Source organism: Triturus cristatus, chromosome 6 (assembly GCF_964204655.1).
Source record: "Triturus cristatus chromosome 6, aTriCri1.1, whole genome shotgun sequence".
Classification (NCBI taxonomy): domain Eukaryota; kingdom Metazoa; phylum Chordata; class Amphibia; order Caudata; family Salamandridae; genus Triturus; species Triturus cristatus.
Window position 1 is genome coordinate 379865533 of NC_140589.1, and position 20292 is coordinate 379885824.

At 45.3% G+C, this 20292-nt stretch overlaps 1 pseudogene; it reads right to left on the minus strand.

The window, feature by feature from the left end:
* Positions 1 to 3122: 3122 nt before the first annotated feature.
* LOC146817197 (ras-related protein Rab-7a pseudogene) lies at positions 3123 to 3735 on the minus strand (annotated as a pseudogene).
* Positions 3736 to 20292: the final 16557 nt, after the last annotated feature.

Sequence of the window (20292 nt, forward strand, 5' to 3'; positions counted from 1 at the left end):
GAGTGTTGGCAAAGTAATATTGTTGAGGAAGTCTACACAGTCGGCATCAGTTCTAGAGGACCCGCAGGTATACCCCTTAATAATAGTCTGAATATGTCTCTGCTTTGGCTGCTTTGGTCCTCTGTACCCTCCTGCCCGATCCACTACCTCACCACCCAGGAACATCTCTGGTCCCTCCTTTCTAACCAGGTCAACAATTTGACAGCTTTGTCCCCTGTGCCGTATAATCAATGCAGTGGTACCAGTGCATGGCTTTGCACCCTGCTTTCAGCTAGGGCATGGAGATCTTGCTGTTTTAGCTGCAAATAGTGGCAAAGGATCGCCGTCCCTTCCGCTATCGTCCTCCCCTCTAGGGCTGTCATCTCCCTTTTCATTTTCATTGACCTTATTAACTGTAGATCCCAACCATGCCATTAAGTGGGAGCTCCTAACTGTGATAGATGATGAACAATATGATTTTTTATTCTTGACCGAAACATGGTTCCATAACGGTTCCATACCTGATATTACTCTAGCCCTGCCCCCTCTATACTATATATGTAGAAAAGACCATAAACATTAAAATGTAGGGGTGGAAGGTATTGCGGTAGGGAAATGCTGTTCGCACTGATTGCACAGTGTGACGAATGCTTGTCCGCATTGTGCAATCATTGCAAACGGCATCTTGCACAGTGCAAGCGGTTGTTTTCTGCCGCTCGAGTAGATTTGTACTCGAGTGGCAGCTTTCTCAACGCGGACTGGTTGTTTCTCATCGCGAGCGGTCGCGACCATACGCGACCACTTGCAATGAGAAACCTGACCTCCCCGCGTTGAGAATCTCGCCGGGAGGTTTATTTTCCATGCTCGAGACCGGCAGCTTGATGTTGCTGATCGAGAACGATGAAAAATTCTCGACGGGATGTTTATTTTGCTCGCTCGCAGTCGCCAACTTGACGTTGAGGACCGCGAGCAAGCAAAAAATGCCCGCTACGCATTTTTGCACTGTGCTATGTGCAGTTTGCGTAGTGCGTAGTAGCGCAAACTACGTGCGCTCCGCGAGCGTAGCGTAGTACTACGCCCAGGGTTAATTCTATCCCCCATGCCCTGTCTCGCAAGTATCATGTATCTATTCTTGGAGCCAGCGGAAATTCTCTGAATGGTCCTTTCAGCATGACCCCAATTGTAGAATGATCGGATATGCCTCTCACATAATGCGTTGCAGCTCTAAATCAATCTGCATTCAAGACCTTCGGGAAAATCTAGTCCGGACAGGAGAAGCTGTTGTGTGTGCATGAGAAGTGTGTGTACTGCCATTGATTTGAGTTGTGTTCCCTCCATATGTCTCCCGAGTGCCAGCCGGTATTAACCCTTTGCTGGTACCTTATCTCATCGGATTGTCACCATTGCATCAGAAGAGAAACACCCTTTCCCACAATCAAAGGCCCTTTTGTTTCCTGTTACATATCACCCCTCAGAAGAGCCATTATCAGTCATGTGACTCTGGATACTGGAAGAAAGGCACTTTTGGCTTAGGCAGAACATTGCCAACTTTCTAAAAGTGACACTTTCAGAATACTTACTTAAAATCCAATTTTACCTTTATAGATTTTTTAAGATTTCAAATTACAATCCAAATCAGTGGGAGAAATATATTGCTTCCAAATTGAAGTTATCACTTATGAAGTGTAATATGAAAACCCAGTGTTAGTGGAAAACCTTTTTAAGAACTGGGACACCATCGGCATCTCAAGGGTGGGCAACCTGTGGTTCAAGGGAAAAATACTCAAATTCACTGAATTGCAAAGACAATATGAAATGTCAGCAATTGAAACATATAGATACCTACAGTATGACCGCGGCTATCCCAACTGCTCAGGACCTCCCGGAGGCTTCCCCTCTGGAAGACAGACTATTGACAAATCACATGACTCGGAAAGCATCTCCAAGACTTACCAAAAAATAATCAATAACTTGCCAGACCCCCTCATACGACTCCATTCCCAATGGCAAACAGGTTTAGGGAACCTAGACAGCAGGGAATGGCAAGAGGCGCGTTCTTTCCCCCCAAGAAAATGCCATCACAAGCCGACTTAGGCTGATACAGCTCAAAATACTCCATAGAATATATTGCTCATGTGAAACACTGGTTAGAATGGGGAAAAGTGAAAATGCATATTGTAACCTTTTATGTACCCAGGTAGGCACATTCTATCATATGTTATGGGAAGGTCCGGTAATTCACCAGTATTGGGAAGTGGTGTATAAGAGCTATGACAAGTATGTGGGAAGAATCTCTCACTACAGCCTAAAATGTGCCTCCTAAATGTGTGGGTAGCGACAGACATTGCCCGCATGGAGCAGGTTTGGGTGACCTTGGGGATGACAATTGCAAAGCGGAACAAATGGGGAGCATCAGAGCCTCCGACGGTGGTGGAGTGGAGGCGAGACATGGACTGGTGCATGTTAGCAGAGAAAGCAGTCTTTGAACTCAGGGATTGCTCTCGAAGTGAAACAAAGTGTGGGGCAAATGAAACACCCACTGAGGAAATATTTGTGCCCCTCCCCTCACACACAGGAATGGCCCTGGTTGGCTTGAGGACACAATGAACGACAACGCTTAGGCAAACCATTAAGTCAAACTATAAGATACTAATTGTGGGGATTTATTTTTTTTACTTCTGAAAATATTTATCAATGACCTCTTGGCCTCCTGCAGCTACTCCGTTCCTGTTTCCGTTCTGCCCTCGGAGGAATAAAGAACAGTTTGTGCCAAGTCGGGCAACAGTTGCCAGCCGCCTTCGACTTACTGATTCAAAATACTGTAAAAACTAGAGTTTCAAAAGTCATAAACTTTGAGGGCCTTGTTTAGATCAATGGGTACATTTCAACTGTGTCAAGATTGTGGTTCATTTTCATTGTTAAATAAGCCCCTATTTTAATTCACCTTGTACCATCATTGGGTGACACAACAGATCGAGGTCCATGTTTGGGACACAGGCCCCAACACCCTGAAAGGTCACACATAGCAAGACCAACATGGGGGCAGTGCCCCAAGGACACCAGGGCAGAAGCAATGGCATGGACTGAATGAGGAGTAGTAGGTAGTAGCGAAACGTCAAGGTTGGACCTTCTTCAGGGTCCCTTCAGCAGCTGTACTTCTCCCCGTGGGCTCCTCTGCGACCCACTGCTGTGAGCTGGATAGAGTTCAGATCCGGTGGGGGCTAGTTTTCTTTCTGATTCTTCAGCGCTACCCTGATTGCATAAAGAAAGGCCTCCTCCACGTTCAACTACTCTTTTGTGCTAGTTTCGAAGTGCTGGGGGATGCGCCCTTTGCAACACTCCTGCCGCGGAGAAACCTGTCGATCAGCGAGGTCAGTTTTGTTTCCAATCACGACAAAGGGCAAATGGTCAGGGTTGCTGGGATCTGCTTGGACCAGGCACTCTGTCCTCCAGACATCAATGGCATGGAATGAGGTAGGGGAGGTGATGTCGAAGACGATCAAACAGCAGTCAGACCCCCTGTACAGCGCCGCTCCCAGGGACTGGAAGCGATCGCCCCCCCGCAGTGTCCCGGATCTGCACCGTCACCATCCTGTTGTCCACCCGCATCTCCTTGGTCAGGAAGTCCGCCCAGATGGTGGCGCAGTACTGGTTGCTGAAGCGGTTGTTGAGGTTCTGCTTCATCAAGGCCGACTTGCCCACCTCAGAGTTCCCGATGAGGATGATCTTCAGATTGGACCTCCCTGTCATGTCAAGAGGAACCTCAGAGGAAAAGTCGTTGACCTCTTCCCAGGCAGCAGGGCAGCCACTCGATTGTGGGGATTTTTGTTTCTGTCTTGACTGTCATGTACAACAACTGTCAATTATAACTGCGGTATGTTAACCAAATAAGTAAAAAGATGTTTAAAAAAATAACTTTTTAGGAGTTTTTCACTGTTAGGATATGTAAAATTGAAGTGCTCATGTCCTTCATTTAAATACCATGCACCATGACCTATGAATCTTTAGGGCATAACTTAGGGGTGACTTATAAGTGTTACAGATAAAGGTTTATTTTGCTAAGTCAAAATGGCAGATTAAAACTTCACTACAGGCTGCCGTAGCAGGCGTGAGACAAGATTTACTGTGCTACTTTAGTGGGTGGCACAATGAGTGCAGCAGCCTGCGTTTAGCATTTAATTCATAGGCCCTGGGCACATGTAGTACCATTTACTAGAGACTTGTAAATAAATGAAATGTTCCAGTTAGATGTATACCAATTTTACCATGTTGAAGGGAGAGACCACAATCATTTTACTGCTTGTTAGCAGGGGTAGAGTTCAGAGTCCTAATAGCAACTAATAAAGGTGCAGCTTACACAGGATAGTCAAGGCAAAAAGTCGAATAACACACCAAAGATGTTAAGTCTAAGAAATGTCTCCCGCACCAGAAAGCAGGGAGAACTACCCACCCTCATGGGAGTTCTGATCTCTAGGGGTTTCCTTCATAAGGGGATACTGCATCCTGCTCCATTTTTCTAGGGCCCACAGATAATCCCTTCCCTCAGCAGGTATATGGCTTTTGAGACTGGCTCCCCAATTCCCCTCAGGGGCCCTATGTATCTCTAGAGCTACCTCCTAGACTTCTAACCACTTGTCTGTTTCGTTCCCCACCACAAAGCTAGGCACCGGGCCTTGAGTATGTGAACCCTTTTGTCTCCTTTGGACACTGGATTGTCACGGTCACTATCTTTACTGAGTTCCTTTTGACTCACTTCATGATCCAGCGATATTCTCTTCTCCTCCAGAGCTACTTTCCTTTCTTCAAAGGCCATTTCTGGCTCAGCTTTCTTCTCCCCTAGGGCCTTAACAGCTACCTCGTTCATGGCCAGCATTTCTCCTCCATGGCCACATTTGCTTTTTTCTCCTCAGCAGCCACTTTCAGCTTGGCAAGCTTAGGGGACAGGTTGGTAAGGCTCCCAGCCACAGATGAGGTAAGTGACCTGGCTCCTGTGGGCAAGTGTTCCTCCTCCCTTTGTTATAGCTCTGGGTCAGTGGCTAAACCATCTCCTTTATCTTCCTCACCCTTCACATCTACCTCTCCATCTTCAAGGTCATCAGCCTACCACTCTTTTGTTGCAGCTTGTATCCTGGGGACTTACTTAAAGGTTTTGAGGGCTGTTTGCAAGTCCACTTTTGTGGCTGGTTTCCCCAAGTTAGCCTTCTCTCCTTGCAGAGCTTCCTCGCTTCTGCCACCTTGAGGATTTCAAAGCTGCTGAGCTCCAACTCAATTTTAGCAAAATCACAGGCGCAAGAAAAATGTGAGAGGAATGGAATTTAAATTAATTAATTGTAAAATGGAGATTTCTTTGTAAATGATTCTGATATCAGATAATTATAAGAGATTTTTGATTTTACACAAATCACTAAGCGACACTGCACAAACACCTAATCTGGATCCCACCACTGAACACCAATATAAGAAATTATACTTATTATTTGAGAGGAGTGAGAGGCTAACTCAAATAATAAAAACAATCCTTCTGAGGGTGAACCATAAAAGCCACTAAATCAACCTGTCCTTAACCCTCTGGTAGGTTGGCACAAGGCAGTCAGTCTAACCTTAGAGGTATTGTGTAAAGTATTTATGCAGCAATCAAACAGTAATAAAGTGAAAACACACACAAGAAAACAATTCCCAAGCAATTTAGAAAAATAGAGTAACTTTTAATAAATAAAATGACACCAAAGTGCAAAAAGTAGAACTAGAGGCATGCTTTTTTTTTTTTAAAGTTTCAGATGAAAATAGTACCAGAAACCACAAAGCGCCACTCACATTAATCTGGTCATGCTAGACTGGCTCAACATCACAAGTTCAGGCCAAATGTGATAGAACGCTTTTTGAAAACAGTTTGTCTTGGTGAAGACCTTACTACACAAAGTACAAGTGAGGAGCCACAGCTGGAGCTTTGCGGTGGCGGGGTCTGCAAGGAGGTCGTAGACGGCGTGAGGAGCAGGTTACCGCTGGAGCTGCACATTGATGGAAGACACAGGCGGTCGATGTTGGGCACGAAGAGCAGGTGACCATTGAAACTTTGTGTTGGTGGAAAACGCAGTGATCGCTGCTGACGCATTGAGCCCACTCATGGTAGCAAAGAGCCCCAAACTTCTGGAGTTTCATCTGTAGCTCAGTTGTGAAGCAGGCTAAGTACACTCTGATGTCAGCCAAAGGACAAGGTTCTGGAGGCAACTCTTGGTAGATCAGAGGCCAGCCACAGGGCTCAAGTAGGTGCAATCAGTCAATCAATGATTTAAAGCATGGCAATCACCAGTGAGGGTCCTGAGGCACTGGAGCTTCTAACTGCTGCGTGATGATCTGTACATTCGAACAGCCAGGTCTAGAGTCCTTTCCTGAATTGCTGGAGCAAAGGGGTGGTGCTGAGGTGCAGGGGAAGGTTGTTCTAAGCTTTGGCCACCAGGTGTGAGAAGGAGCATCCTCCGCTGTTGTCTCAGAGGATCCAGGGGTGTCTGGAAGGAAGAGGGAGGCGGATGGTAGGTGCCTGGTTGGTTGGTCCTGCATTTGTTGATGTATGCTGGTCCTTCGTTCTGCAGGGTTACGTGCGTCAGCATATTGAACTGACATTTCTTCTGGACTGGGAGCTAGTGTAGCTTCTTGAGGTGGGGTGTGATGTGAGTCCATCAGGGGAGGTCGAGGCTGAGTCTTGTCACTAAGTTTGTAATGTCTGTAGTCTCTTCAGGAGGCATGCAGTGATTTCTACTTAGAGTGTGTTCCTGTAGTCCAGCCTGTTGGTGATGTGGTACTGTGTGACAGTTCTTTTGGTGTTAACTGGGAGTCACCTGAACATCTTTAGGAGCATGCGTAGGGTGTGGAAATAGGTGGAAGAGACTGTGTTTACCTGTTTCTTCATAGATAGCTGGCAGTCTAAGATGATGCCGAGGTTGCGGGCATGGTCTGTCAGGACAGAGGATGGGCCGAATTCAGTAGGCCACCCTGTGTCGTTCCATGGCAAGGTGTTGTTCCCAAATATGAGGACTTCCGTCTTGTCTGTGTTGGGCTTGAGAAAGTTGTGCTTCATCCATTCTGCGATGTTCATCATGCATCTGTGGAAGTTGGCTCTGGTGGTGGTGGGGTCTTCTGACAGCAAGAGGATGAGCTGGATGTCGTCGGTGTAGGAGATGATGTTGATTCCGTGCGATCTGACAGTGTTGGCCAGGAGAGTCATGTACATGTTGAAGATGGTAAGGCTGAGGGACGATCCTTGGGGAAAGCCGCAGATGATTTTCTTGGGTTCCGAGGTGAACGGTGGAAGACAGATTCTCTGGGTTCTTTCAATGAAGTGATTCATTTGATGGAGTTTCTCTGGATTCCGATGTGTTGGAGCCTGTTGATCAAAATGTAATGGAAGACGGTGTCAAAGGGGCCTGAGAGATCCAGGAGGATTAGGGCTGTTGTTTCGCTGCGGTCAAGGACAACCCTGATGTCATCGGTGGCTGTGATCAGGGCTGTCTCTGTGCTGTGCTCACTTCAGCTTGTTTTCAGCCCTCAGGGAAGATGGCTGAGGTGATGGAGGTGTTCAGGACTTTCTTGAGCTTTTCACCAATCGTCTTGCTCCTGAGGTTGAAAATGTGGTGGGGGCAGAGGTCCGTGTGTGCTCCCGAGTGCGCGGAGTTCATGATGGAGATTGTGGCTTGAGTTGTGATAGAGTCCCAATGGGTGGGTTGGTGTTGGGGTTTGTGTTCATGGGGATGAGCAGGCTGATGCTGTCGGTGGCAGCGGGTTGGGGTTTGAAGTTTACATTGATGATTGTGGAATAAGTCCTCCAGGGTGTCACACAGTTCTTGGGAGGGGGTGATGTCCTTCCTGGCAGCTGCGAGGTTAGAGAACTCCTTCCCAATATCGAAGAACTCCTTGCTGCAGTTTGTGTTGGCTTCTATGCAGTCTGCTAAAATGTTCTTTTTTGTTTCTCTCAGGAGGCAGTGGTACTTGTTGAGCACTGTCTTGAAGGTGGATATGGTCTGCCTCTCTGCTGGTGCGCCACATCCTTTCTAGTTGCCACAGTTGCATTTCGTGGATTTCAGCTCTGTGGTGAACCAGCTGGCTCTTCTGACAGGTCCTTTTTATTTGACCGGCTTGGCAGGGTCGAATGTGTCTGCACATTCTGTGATCCACTGAGAGAAATTCTTCGTAGCCTGTTCTGGGTTAGATGTTGTGTCCGGGAGGTGGGAGTTGAGAGCATTGTTCCACTGGTCTTCTTTTATATTATTCTAGTTGCTATGCCTGGAGTTTGGGGGCATGGTGCCAGTGTTGATAGGTCTTGAGATGGTGAAGGGGATGCTGTAGTGGTCGGTCCAGGTAAGCTGTGAGACGTTGTTGTACTTGACTCTGTTGCTGGATCTGAAAATGGGGTTGAGTGTTCCATGCGATATGGGTAGGGTTGGTGACAAGTTGCTTGAGGTAGATATTGGTCCTGCTATCCAGGAAGTCCATTGTGTTGGTGTTGCTAGGGTCGTCGAGGTGGAATTTAAAATTCCCTGGCAGGATGTAGTGCTCGGAGTCGATGGCGGTCGGGGCGATGAGGTCAGGGAGGGGGTTGCTAAATCTGGGACGTGGTCTTGGTGATCTGTATGCTAGGGTGCCTATGATGGTGCTTTTTCCATCTGTGTGGAGTTGGAAGTTGAGATGTTCAATTATCAGGTCGAGTTGTCTGGGGAGGTCATGCAATGGATGGTGTCCTTGTAGGTGATGGCAATTCCACCTCCATGTTTGTTGGTTCGGTCCCCGTGTTTCGGTCTTTCATTGCATGATACACTCCCTACCTTGTTTCCTGACTTGGGAACACTGGTGCCTGACCGTATTTTCCACTTCATTGCACTCTAATACCTTCGGGCTGGGCGTCTTTCCATTTACAGCCGAATATACACTGTATCTTCTTTCAGGACCTAAGCATGCTACTGTCTCACATCAGGTATCTGTTCACCAATCTCTCTCAAACACAGAAGGTGTGGCATGAATACTTATTCAGATACTTACCGATACATCTCCCTCATAAATTCTTATATGTTTTCCCCTGACTATGACATGGACCCTCCTGGAATGACACATTGCTCTTCAAACATCGTCTAGAAACCCTTATGTATTTCTCCCTACTTTACTGACATATTGTTATATCCTGCTTATGCTGATGCAATGCCAATCTACCACCAGTGAAATGTTCATGTTATGATGCTGTCAGAATGTTGGGATTCTGCAGTGAGTAATGACAGTTGACTGGGCTGAGCTGCCTGCTGGCTGCTCCTGGTGGGGTCTTATTCTGGTCTTATCCTGTTTCCTTATCTGGCCTACTTATGGTCTCCCTGTGATCTTGTACCATCTCCAATAAACTTACCTAAATCATCACAACTGAGTGGACTTGATCACTACAGTATTTTGGCGATGATTATGAACTTAAAGAACCTACTTCTGTCACCTCTACAAGATCTTCAAGCAACTTCAAGAATACATCAACCTCCAGCAACTCAACTCAAGTTATCTCAACTGGCATCTTGACCCCACCAGTGACCTCCCATCGGCCAGTTGTTCCTGTGAGGAAAAGCGTCTGGGAGTTCTACTTCTGCAGCTGCCCATTCAGTCTTGGGCGTCTACTCTCCAGAGCTATTGCTACACGTCTTTTGCTGTGCCTTCATGTGAGGGTAAGCCTACTTCAAGCTTTCCTACGTCTGGGAAACTGCTGTGCCTTCAACATGGGTAAGCCTGACACTTTACTACGTTTTTTTCCTGTGCTGTGCCTTCAGAGGGTAAGCCTACCTACATCTACACTCTACGTCTAAGTGCCAGCTCAAGTCTATAACCAGCTCCTGCCTCTGCTTGCTGTTCCTACAGCATCACAAGTGCCAGTCCCTGTCTCAAAAGCTTTGTTTGCTGTCCTGCTTTTCACCAGACAACGCTTTTCCAAGCATGCTGTAATTCATCATCTAAGTTTTCTACATGTACCACAAGAAATTACTTCTCAACTATTGTTTACAAAGCAACGCTGCAACTACTTATGTCCACAGTGCTTCATTGACTAAGGTAACCAGTGGCTATCTCAGTTTTGCCTCCAGTGTTGTCTGTAAGGCTCAACATTGCCTTTCTATGGAATTGGATGCGTGACATTTTTTTTTTTTACATGTACCAAGTGTGGGGACATACGCGGAGAGCAGAGCGCTTTCATATTTGTTTCTACCAATGGTTGTTTGCTGCGAGGCAAATAGTTTATACCAGTTGTGAGGTGTTTCAAAATTCAAAAGCGGCTCGAGCCAATTACTTTGTTTTTGTCGCGCGCAGCTGCTCCTCAAGTACTCTTCATGACGTCCTCAGAGTTCGCATCTTATTGACTGACGTTTTGGCAGCAGGAGCACGCCGTGAGCCACTCGGCGTGCGTCTCCTGAATGTGCCGCCATCTTGCGGATGGAGGTTCCAGCCATTCTGTAGAATTCCTAGACCAGGAAGTTATTATGCCAACCACGCTCCATTTCTTTTGCTACAAAGCTCGTTTGTCAATTAAGCTTCTTCGTTCCTAAGATGACCACGAACGTCACTCCGTCTTCACCGCTTTTCTCCTCATGGTCTGCTCCACTTTGATCTTGCAGCTCCAATCTCGCTCCCTTTTGCCAAACATGTTTTGTCTTTAATTAGACCTTGAATGTTACTTCGTCATGATCGTTTTTCCCTTCAAGTGTCTGCCCACACTGCTCACTCAACCTGTATGTTTGCCACCACTTAACTTCACGCCACTACCGTCTTGACGAGTTATTGCTAGGCCCTCCACATGGATTATGCTATGCTGCCATTTAAGTAAGTGCTTTTACAGTCACAACGCCAAGTACTGAGTGTTCTTCGGTCTTCACTGGGTATTGCCTCATTTGTAAAGTACTTTCTGGTGGCAAGTCTTTTGGAGTTGTTCAATGCCTGTCCCATACTATCGTGGCTTCAGGCGCATCATTAACATTTTTGAAATACGTGTTTGTGGTGCATGCTTTCAAGTTTTGACGCTAGAATGTTTTCTTTCACAGGAAAAAGAAACTTATGAGTTTACAGTGTGATTTGTTGTATCTGCATGTCAACATTTTGGAATTGCATTCCACACGTTCATGTTTTGTTGACATGGGAGTGAGTTGTTCTAAATACAGTACTTTTGTTTGCATCTTTTGTGCACCTTGAGTTAAGTCAGGGGTTCCGACCCTTACACTTTCAAGCTTGTTTACCCTACACAGGGTGTATATTATGGGCCTTTGTCCCATCTGTTTTTTGCACAGTTTTGGTTTATGTCCCGTTTCTACGCTGTACTGTTTGGGTGTCAGTCCCATCTCTATTGTGCACAATTCTATTCGACCTCCCTCCTGGGAGCTATGCAAGGGTGTAGCCCGTTTGCATTAAGTATATGGGTTCCTACCCATGCACTGTCAATTCTCATGCAAGGTTTCAGTCCTATTGCATAAGTGTGGGTTCCGACCCAAACACTGTCTGTTCGACCCTTTTACAGGGATTTTATGCAAAGGTTTCAGTCCTTTTGCATTACCAAGGGTTCTTACCCAAATATTTCTTTCATTGATTGGAATATGTCATGAGTACCTACTCATATGTGCTACATTACTTCAGTGCACTGTGTGGCTTTTCCACACAGTTTGTTTTTACACTTATATGTGTATGGGGAGCATTCCCAGTTTGGTGCACAAGTCATCTCTTTCCCAAGAGATCAGTTGTGGGTTCTCACCCATGCGGTTTAGTTTACATACTTAGCTTAGGTTTATACCTTATTTCAATGCTTTTCATATTTTCATTGCTAAGTATGATCTGTTGATATTATATTTTATTGCTGTTTTTGCACTGTTATCTTTGCATTACAATTTTGTCATTGCTTTAAGATAGTGATGTTTAGATGGGGAATTACCATTATATATATTTTTTTTTTCCTCATTTTTCTTGTTTCTTTCTTCTTTACGGTTTCCTTCTGAGTTCTTCTTCTCATGTCTCTTGTGGATTCTGGACTTTCTTTTGTTTTTCTCTGTTGTTATCTTCCTCTGCGTATGTCGCTATCTGTTGTTTTTTTTTTTTTTCGTTTTCCAATTTCAGCCTCCATTTCATTCCTGTTCTGGCCAGTGGGTATGTTTTGGGGCAGTCTTTTGCGTTTTCTTTTATCCTTTTCTCTTACGTTTTTTTTTTTTTTCTTCTTCGCTGTTGTGTAAGAAGGGAGGATGGTTTCTATGTTTGATTCTTCTGTTTGATTCTTCTCTGTTTCTTAATTTCTCTCTGTTTGCTTTTCTCTATGGCTGTTCTCACATTGCTTTTCTCATGATCGTTGTTCTCCTTGTTTTTGTTTAATCACTTTGCTTTCTCTTTCTCAGGTTTTTCTCTTATGTTTCTAGCTTTAGGTTTTCCCGTATAAGAAAGGGGGATATGTTATATCCTGCTTATGCTGATGCAATGACAATCTACCACCAGTGAAATGTTCATGTTGTGATGCTGTCAAAATGTTGGGATTCTGCAGTGAGTAATGACAGTTGACTGGGCTGAGCTGCCTGCTGGCTGCTCCTGGTGGGGTCTTATTCTGGTCTTATCCTGTTTCCTTATCTGGCCTACTTATTGGTCTCCCTGTGATCTTGTACCATCTCCAATAAACTTACCTAAATCATCACAACTGAGTGGACTTGATCACTACACATATGCACTTAGATTACACCAGAATTCTACACTGCATAAAACTGTCTAATTGCATAAGTACTGTAACTTAATCTCCTGTAATGTGATAAACCTTGGGTGCGAGAATGGTAAATCTCAATGTATGCCATCAATATGATATGACTTGCCAATATCTGCACATTTATGTATTTATATTAACTATGTGGCTTGCATTTATCTATGGAACTATTGCTGGGCCATTTTACATACTTCCTCAATGTAATTTACACTGTATATCGCAATTTGAGTTTGCAACCTTCCCTTACCCATTTCTCATTTACTTACACTTGATCCTTTCATGCAGCTTTTACTTATCTATGGAATTACTGCTGGGTAACTAAACATGCGTGTTTACATGAATATTGGACTGCACATCGTGCTTTGGGTTTGCAACTTGTGTTAATTGCTCTGGTTTGTTATCACTTCCTTAGTTTTCTTCCACTCCCATATGGTTGCTTCATGATCTCACACTTGAGGCATTTTGGTTTATTTATGATTTCATGGTGCAATGTGATGAATATTATATTTATTCCACCTTTGCTTTTACTATCAGCCTTGAGAAAGCCCCAGGCCTGCACGCTAAGAGGGGAGCGAAACACATGTCTTTCTATTAGAATCACATTGAATGGATAAAATTAAAGAGACAAAGGAAATTAAAATAACAACATTTTACACTAATTCAGAACTACACATTCCTGCAAGAAATTGGAATACAAACAACGTACTATATACAATTCAACTATGTCTTTTTTCCTTCTTGCTAACCATACTCTAAAGGGTTAAGGCTTTCACATTTCCAAAGGACACCAGAACACACTGATTATACCTATTGTTCAAGGATGGACATCTCCTTGGCACTCATCTCTGCTTCTCATTTAATAGCGTCTGTTTTTTCTTATTTAGGGGAATTCAAAGGTAGTTCTCACGTTAAGGGTAAAGTATTTTAGATGGTTAAAGGACCAAGGGGCACATGCATCAAAGGAAAAAACGGTTGCAAACGGGTAGATTCTCAGAATCTGTCCCTTTGCAACCGTTATTTTTGCATTTGGCAAGAATCATCCCAAAAGCAAAAATCACAAATTGCGGTTGCATTTAAAGAAGTGCAAATTGCGATGTCTTGAATGCAATGCAAGATGGCATTTAAAATAACGATTTCGCTATTAGGGTCTGCTAAATACCGAAAAATTAAACCTGACGGTATTTAGCGAAAACTTTGAAAAATGCACTATAGTGCATTTTGCAAAGTTCCAGTTTACACACACACGTGCACTTGGGGCATGTGTGTGCGCAACATAGGTGCACATATCAATTTCAGGGGTGCAACAGGGTGTCCTTTTGACATCCTTGCATCCTTAAAATTGCATGCGCAATTTGCGAGTACCTAATGGGTACTTGCAAATTGCTCATGCAATTCCCATTCATTCCTATGGGCCTGTAGGCCCATAGGAATGAATGGGAACCCATTCCTTAATTGCGACTCGCAATTTGCGAGTCGCAATTAAGGAATTTGTAGGATTTGCTATTTTTTCAGCAATTCCTACATGCATAGGCTTTTGCAATTTCTTATTAGCGAATCCTTATTTTTCGCTAATAAATAAATGGCATTTTTGATGCATGTGCCAGCAAATCTTCACTCAGAGAAGAGAGAGCTATGTCATTGCTTACATAATGAAGTTATTACTTGCATCACACAATTAAGGAGGCACCTATTCTTCATTCACAATGATTGTAGAGGACATAGATGGTCGACTCCCTTACTGGAGGGTTTATGTTTCTTCATGCAGGTATGCTTTAACAAAAGGCCTCCACACCTTGTAAGCTAAAAGTCTCCCCTCTAGAGGCTGGCTATCAAGTTGGCATGTGCTATGGAAAATCGATGGCTAACTTTGGAGAGGCCTGTACTGTACTGAAACTGATGTTCTCTCACAGGAGAGGCTGTTACTTTAGGGACATGCTGGTACACACCCGACCACGCACCCTGAGTGACAGGCCAACGGGACAGAGTTTCATCACACCTATCAGCAGACACCATCCATATGGTAACTCCAGTGTGTGCCATCTGACACAAAGCAGTAAAACCATCACTTTCAATGATAAAACAACATGGGAAATGCAAGGATTCACAACTGCAATACGGAACGTGTGATCTAAATAATCACCTGCCCATGTAACCCACACTATATTGGGATGACGTCCCAGAAAATCAAGACCAGAATCTATGTGCATCGTAGCAAACTCAGATGCCAACGAGCAACAACTAAAATGGCCACCCACTACATGGAACACCCCCATACTGTTAACGACTTACGTTGGACGGTAATCAAACAAGTGAACCAAGAATCCCAGTTGTTGGAGAAAGAACAGCAACGGGTCTACAGACTCAAGTCACACGAGGTAGGCCTAAATGAAAACATCCCCTGGGGTCAGTTTATATGACTAACCTTAGATCCACCTGTGCCCACCTCAGCACCTGTGAAGTTTTCCAGCATTGTGACCATTCCTCATGATACTTTAATATGCCTGGGGCTAGTTTATATGGCTCACCCTACATCTATCTATGACCAACTCATCACCTTAGAAGTTGTCCAGCATTGTGACCATTTCTCCATGGTGTTTTTATAAATTTGTTTATAACAATGGATGGCCCACTTGGGTGACCATGTATCTGGTTTTGATGTCTGCACCAACATCGATACAACTCATCCACTTTGTATACCCCAGCGTGGGGGCTCCAGCACCAACTGACATCAGACAAAAACAAGGTACACTGTATTATAATTTCTGTTTCACTAGAATCTTCCAGCTTTGCCGTGGACATCCCCAGGAGAAACCCCATAAGTGGCCTCCTTTTATTTATTTATTTATTTTTTTTGAAACCGTTTATTGCAATCTCAAATATATACAGGTATGGGCCTACAACCTTCCGGCCGGCCGCTAAAATGACGATGACAAATGGCATACATACAATGAGGCACTGACCTTTACATAGACACTAAGGCAGGAGGTATCCACAACGCGGGCCATGTGGCTCTGAGCCCACAATACGGTTTCATTTTATACAACACAACAACATAAATAAACACACACCCGCAAGGCAACCCACGATCAAAAGCGGCAGCACGTGCTCCTCAAATGGGGGACCCCAAACCATCCACTGAAAACCCCCAAGCGGGGAAGGGAAACAGGTCCGGGACTGGGAGAATACTGTGCTCGGAACTGAGGGAGGGAGTAAACTAGGGGGATGGAGCTGGGGAAGCGGGAGGCAGCAACGGCGGCTCGCAGATATCCCCGCGGTAGGCGTTCCAGGGGCCCCATATCTTCACCCATGCCCCAGGCTTACCCCGCGCCACATACACCACCTTCTCTCGGAACATGCACCAATCCATGTGTTCTTTCCAGGCCGACACCGCCGGGGACCTCTGGGATCCCCACAGTCGCGCAACGTCCCGTTTAGCCACCATATAGCCCAGAGTCACCCATCGCGTCTGCGGAACCGAGTAATCGGTCGGTTCCCACACATTCAGCAGACATCTCCTCGCTTCAGGCAACAGCGCGACATGCGTGACCGCTCGCAGGACCTCATGCACACCACGCCAGAATCGCTCCACCCTCGGGCATTCCCACAAAATGTGCAAAAAGGTCGCTGAAGCACCACACCCCCGCCTACACAATCCGTCCTCGGCATAGCCCATACGTAGAAGCCTTGGCCCCGTCATGTACACCCGGTGGAGTATCTTAAGCTGGACGAAACGAAGGCGAGCCGGGATGGCCACCTCCTTCGGAGAGGCCACCGCGGAAATCCAGTCCTCGTCGTCCAACTCCAGCCCATCGGCAACCCAGGCCTCGCGGAGGCCAGTCAGTAAGCCCGAGCGATCATTTATCAATTTCTTGTAAATGAGGGAGATCGTGCTGTCCGGAACATGGCCATCTAGCACTCGATCCTCCAGGGGGGAGGACTCCGGGATGGAGGCCACGTCTGGGAAGACGGAGCCCAGCGCGTGACGGACCTGCAGGTACCGAAAGTATTCACTGCCCCGCAGCTGAAACTCCGCCTGCAGTGGCCTCCTTTTATTAACAACTTTTTCACAATTAGAAAACCTCAAAAGAAATTATCCCAGTAATTCCGCTGCTCCGTTCCCCTTCACACTGTGTGGATACTTCCCCATCGTACATTATTAATATAGTGACACAATAAACAATTTTTTCCTCTGAGGAGCCCAGGCGTGAACCCATGGACAGGGGATGCGCCTCGGCTAGGCAGAGAGAAATCTTCTCCCTTCAAGATTGTTAGCGGTCTAGAGATACACCGCCTCGAGGACGCTGATGGCAGCAAGTCCTCCCAGTATATTATGGGACACCCCACGTCCCTCCAGCATCCCCGGAGCCATGGGCAAACGGGTAAATCCCACAACAAGGGAGTATCCTTGACAAAGTATGTCCTACCATGACAATTTCAAAAGTCGGGAACTTACATTTTAGAGGACCTCTCCTTCTAATGACAGGAGTTTTCCAACCTGCTTGCTGCATCTAAATATCCAGTTTGGAATACTGTGTTTTTCCTACAGAGTATGACTGCAGGCGTCCCTTCTTCCCCGCATGGACTCATGAGGCCAAACTAAGGCATATTTACATGTATGTAATGTATTGTGTGCAGTATTGTTCCATTTGGGAGCAAGTATGGTGTGTGTCTATGTATCGTGTGTCTACCTTAAGCCTTGCATTGAAATAATTGTTTTCACTGTATGTTCACACGTTCTGAGTATGTGAAAAATATATCTCCATCCACTCAGTTTTAGTGCATGATGGGTAACCGATAATGCATTTACGTGGCCCACGGGCCGTGCATATTGCATATTTTTAACGTTTTTTTTTTCTTTTCCCAACCTTCGTAGAAAACATAAGAACAGACTAAATAGGTGCTGTATACCTTTATTTTCATGTATTTTCATTATATCCATTTCTTCACTTTTGAGATTTGATGACTGTAGGGCTGGTAACAGGGAGTAACCCCATTAGTTCCTGATGAAAAGCCTTGGGGTAGGTCTTGAAACTAGTTGACCAGAGAAACTAAGGGTCACTTACCCTAGAAGTTTCTCCTTATCCCCATTTTTTCATCATATCAACTAGGGGATTGAATAAAATAGTCTTTTTCCCACTAGCCCGATATTTTTAACTTAGTTTTTACGAAAACCCCCATTCCAATATTATTGCAATCAGTGTAGGTGTATAGGCAAAACATACTATCAGTGCTCCCATGCTACCGTCGGTCATAGCATGCACCTTTCCATAGAAGATTAGGGATGAACACTATGATGAAGCATGCCACAAAGTTGTAATTCTGGTGGGTGAAGGTTATTTGAAAAAAGGAAATCTTTTTCCTTTCCTCTATGAGGTTAAAATTGTTTCCAATTTCCTAGGAGTGACTCCTTCTAGTTATTTGATAACTTTGGAGAGATAGGACAAATATATAGTTGAATAAAGACCACTGATGTTTTGTGTTTGCTTATTGACCGATATATTTGCTAAAATATGTTGTATTCATTTGACAGAAGTGTTGGCCTTACATAATGCACTTGTGCTATTTTGGGTTTCTCACATTAGAAACAAAATCTAGGGGGTCCATTAGGATGGCGGGCAGACTTCAGTCCGCCCGCCACCCTAGCGGTGCTGGGACCGGCCGCCAGTGGTCCGGCAGTCCCTCACCGCCAATTAGGATGCAACCTCCACCGTGACGGTCGCATCCCGCATATACAACATTGTGACGGGCAGTGCTGTGAGCAGCACCCGCCACAATGTTGTGAATGCATGTTGTGCATTGGCATGCACAACGTGACAGGCACCGCTCGGTGCCTGCCACCTTGTGTATGCCAATGTAGGGGGGTACAAATGGTACCCCCCAAGTGCATCCCACCACCCTCCCACCCCCTGGGGGCCCACAACGTACCCCAAAGTAAACACCGCATGCCTTTCGTGGCGGAGTCTCCGCCATGGAAAGGCATTAAACACCAACATCACAATATGGATGGCGGTGCCTCCAAGGCACCGCCACCATATTATAGGCTTTTTCTGCCCGGTAAGTAATCGTGACGATTGCCTACCGGCAGAAAAGTAGCAGGCGGTCTTTCCGTCCACCGCGGTACCCCTCGCCATGCTAATGTGGGGGGGGGGTAAAAAGTCTGGTGGGGTGTTTTGGCGGGCGGATCACCACAGCCGGTCGGGCAGTGGCGATCTTCCCGCCATGCTAATAGGCCCCTAGGACATGGTTGTTTTGTACAACTCTCAGACACTACCTTCATGAGATGTTGGAATCTGAAAAAAATCATTCTAGGAAAACGGCTGGAGAGGCCTTATTAAAACTTAATTGGGCATTTTCTATGTTGTAAAGTTGGACTTGAATGCAGTGTTGGACGTAATGCAGTTTTGCCACCTTTTGAAAGTTTGTAACTTTCAAATATTAGAACCTCCCTTTAGTTGCAACTGCAGAGCGGTGATGTACAACAACAGTTTCCTTGAGATAGTCACTTGCTTAAACCTCGATTCACTGTTTTTCTGTCCTTGTCTTGCAACACCATTTAAATAATGGTTGAAACCTATTTTTTGCAGTGGCAATAAAATCTGTCATGGAAGTCTAGTGTTAAGAGCGAAACACTCAAACTGAATCTCAGAAATGTTCGCTGCCTCAGTTTCTTTGGAGAGTGTGCTATATATGTAGGAATCAGAGAATGTCTAAAATGTGCACTTTTTGAAATTATTGTAGGAGGTGATAGCTGAATGAATTAAACTCCTTATGCATACCAACCAGTTTCTCACCAGTAGCCAAGTCTCTTGGGTTCTCACTTGATAGTCCACTGAACTTTACCAATCACTTCAATGTACTGTCTTCACCTTTTTAGGATAACAAAGTACTCCATTCCATCAAAAGACATCAGACCTGTAATACAAATACTAGTTATCTTACATATTGACTGAGAGAATTTAATCTCAGCCAGCCATCAATCTTACCTCCTCACAGCCATCCTGCACACCGCAGGTCAGTTGGTGTCAAACGCCAGGAAATGAAACCATGTTGAGCCAGTTGTTAAACAACTCAGTTGGCTCCTATTGAAAGTGCATATCCTCACAAGGGCTCTCATTGATCTTGGCTTGATCCGTTTCTGTTGAAGGCACTAGACCCAGCCACACAAGTAGTGCAGCGTTGTTATTGGCACAAGTGGGGTAACACTGGGTGGTAGGAATTTTGTGAATTCTGGAAGGTTGCATCACAAAAATGCAAGGAAAATGCATAATTTCAGGCAAAGTTTGAGGTTTGCACGGCATTCTGGATAAGAAAGCCTCATGGGAACCCTGCAAATCCCACCACCCAGGACCCATGTTTGTCTAGTTTTCGTAAATGTCTGTGGTTCAAAAGTTCCATGGGTGGCATCATAGCACTCCCCCAAATACGGAGCTACCCCTGTTGCTTATCTATCAACGTAGTGCTTTGGGGCCTTTTCTGTCATGGTCTTTTGGCTCACCCACACAGGTGGGGTACCATTCTTATCGGGAGACCTGTGGGAATTCATGATGGTAGGAAATGTGCACATCCTGCAGATTCCA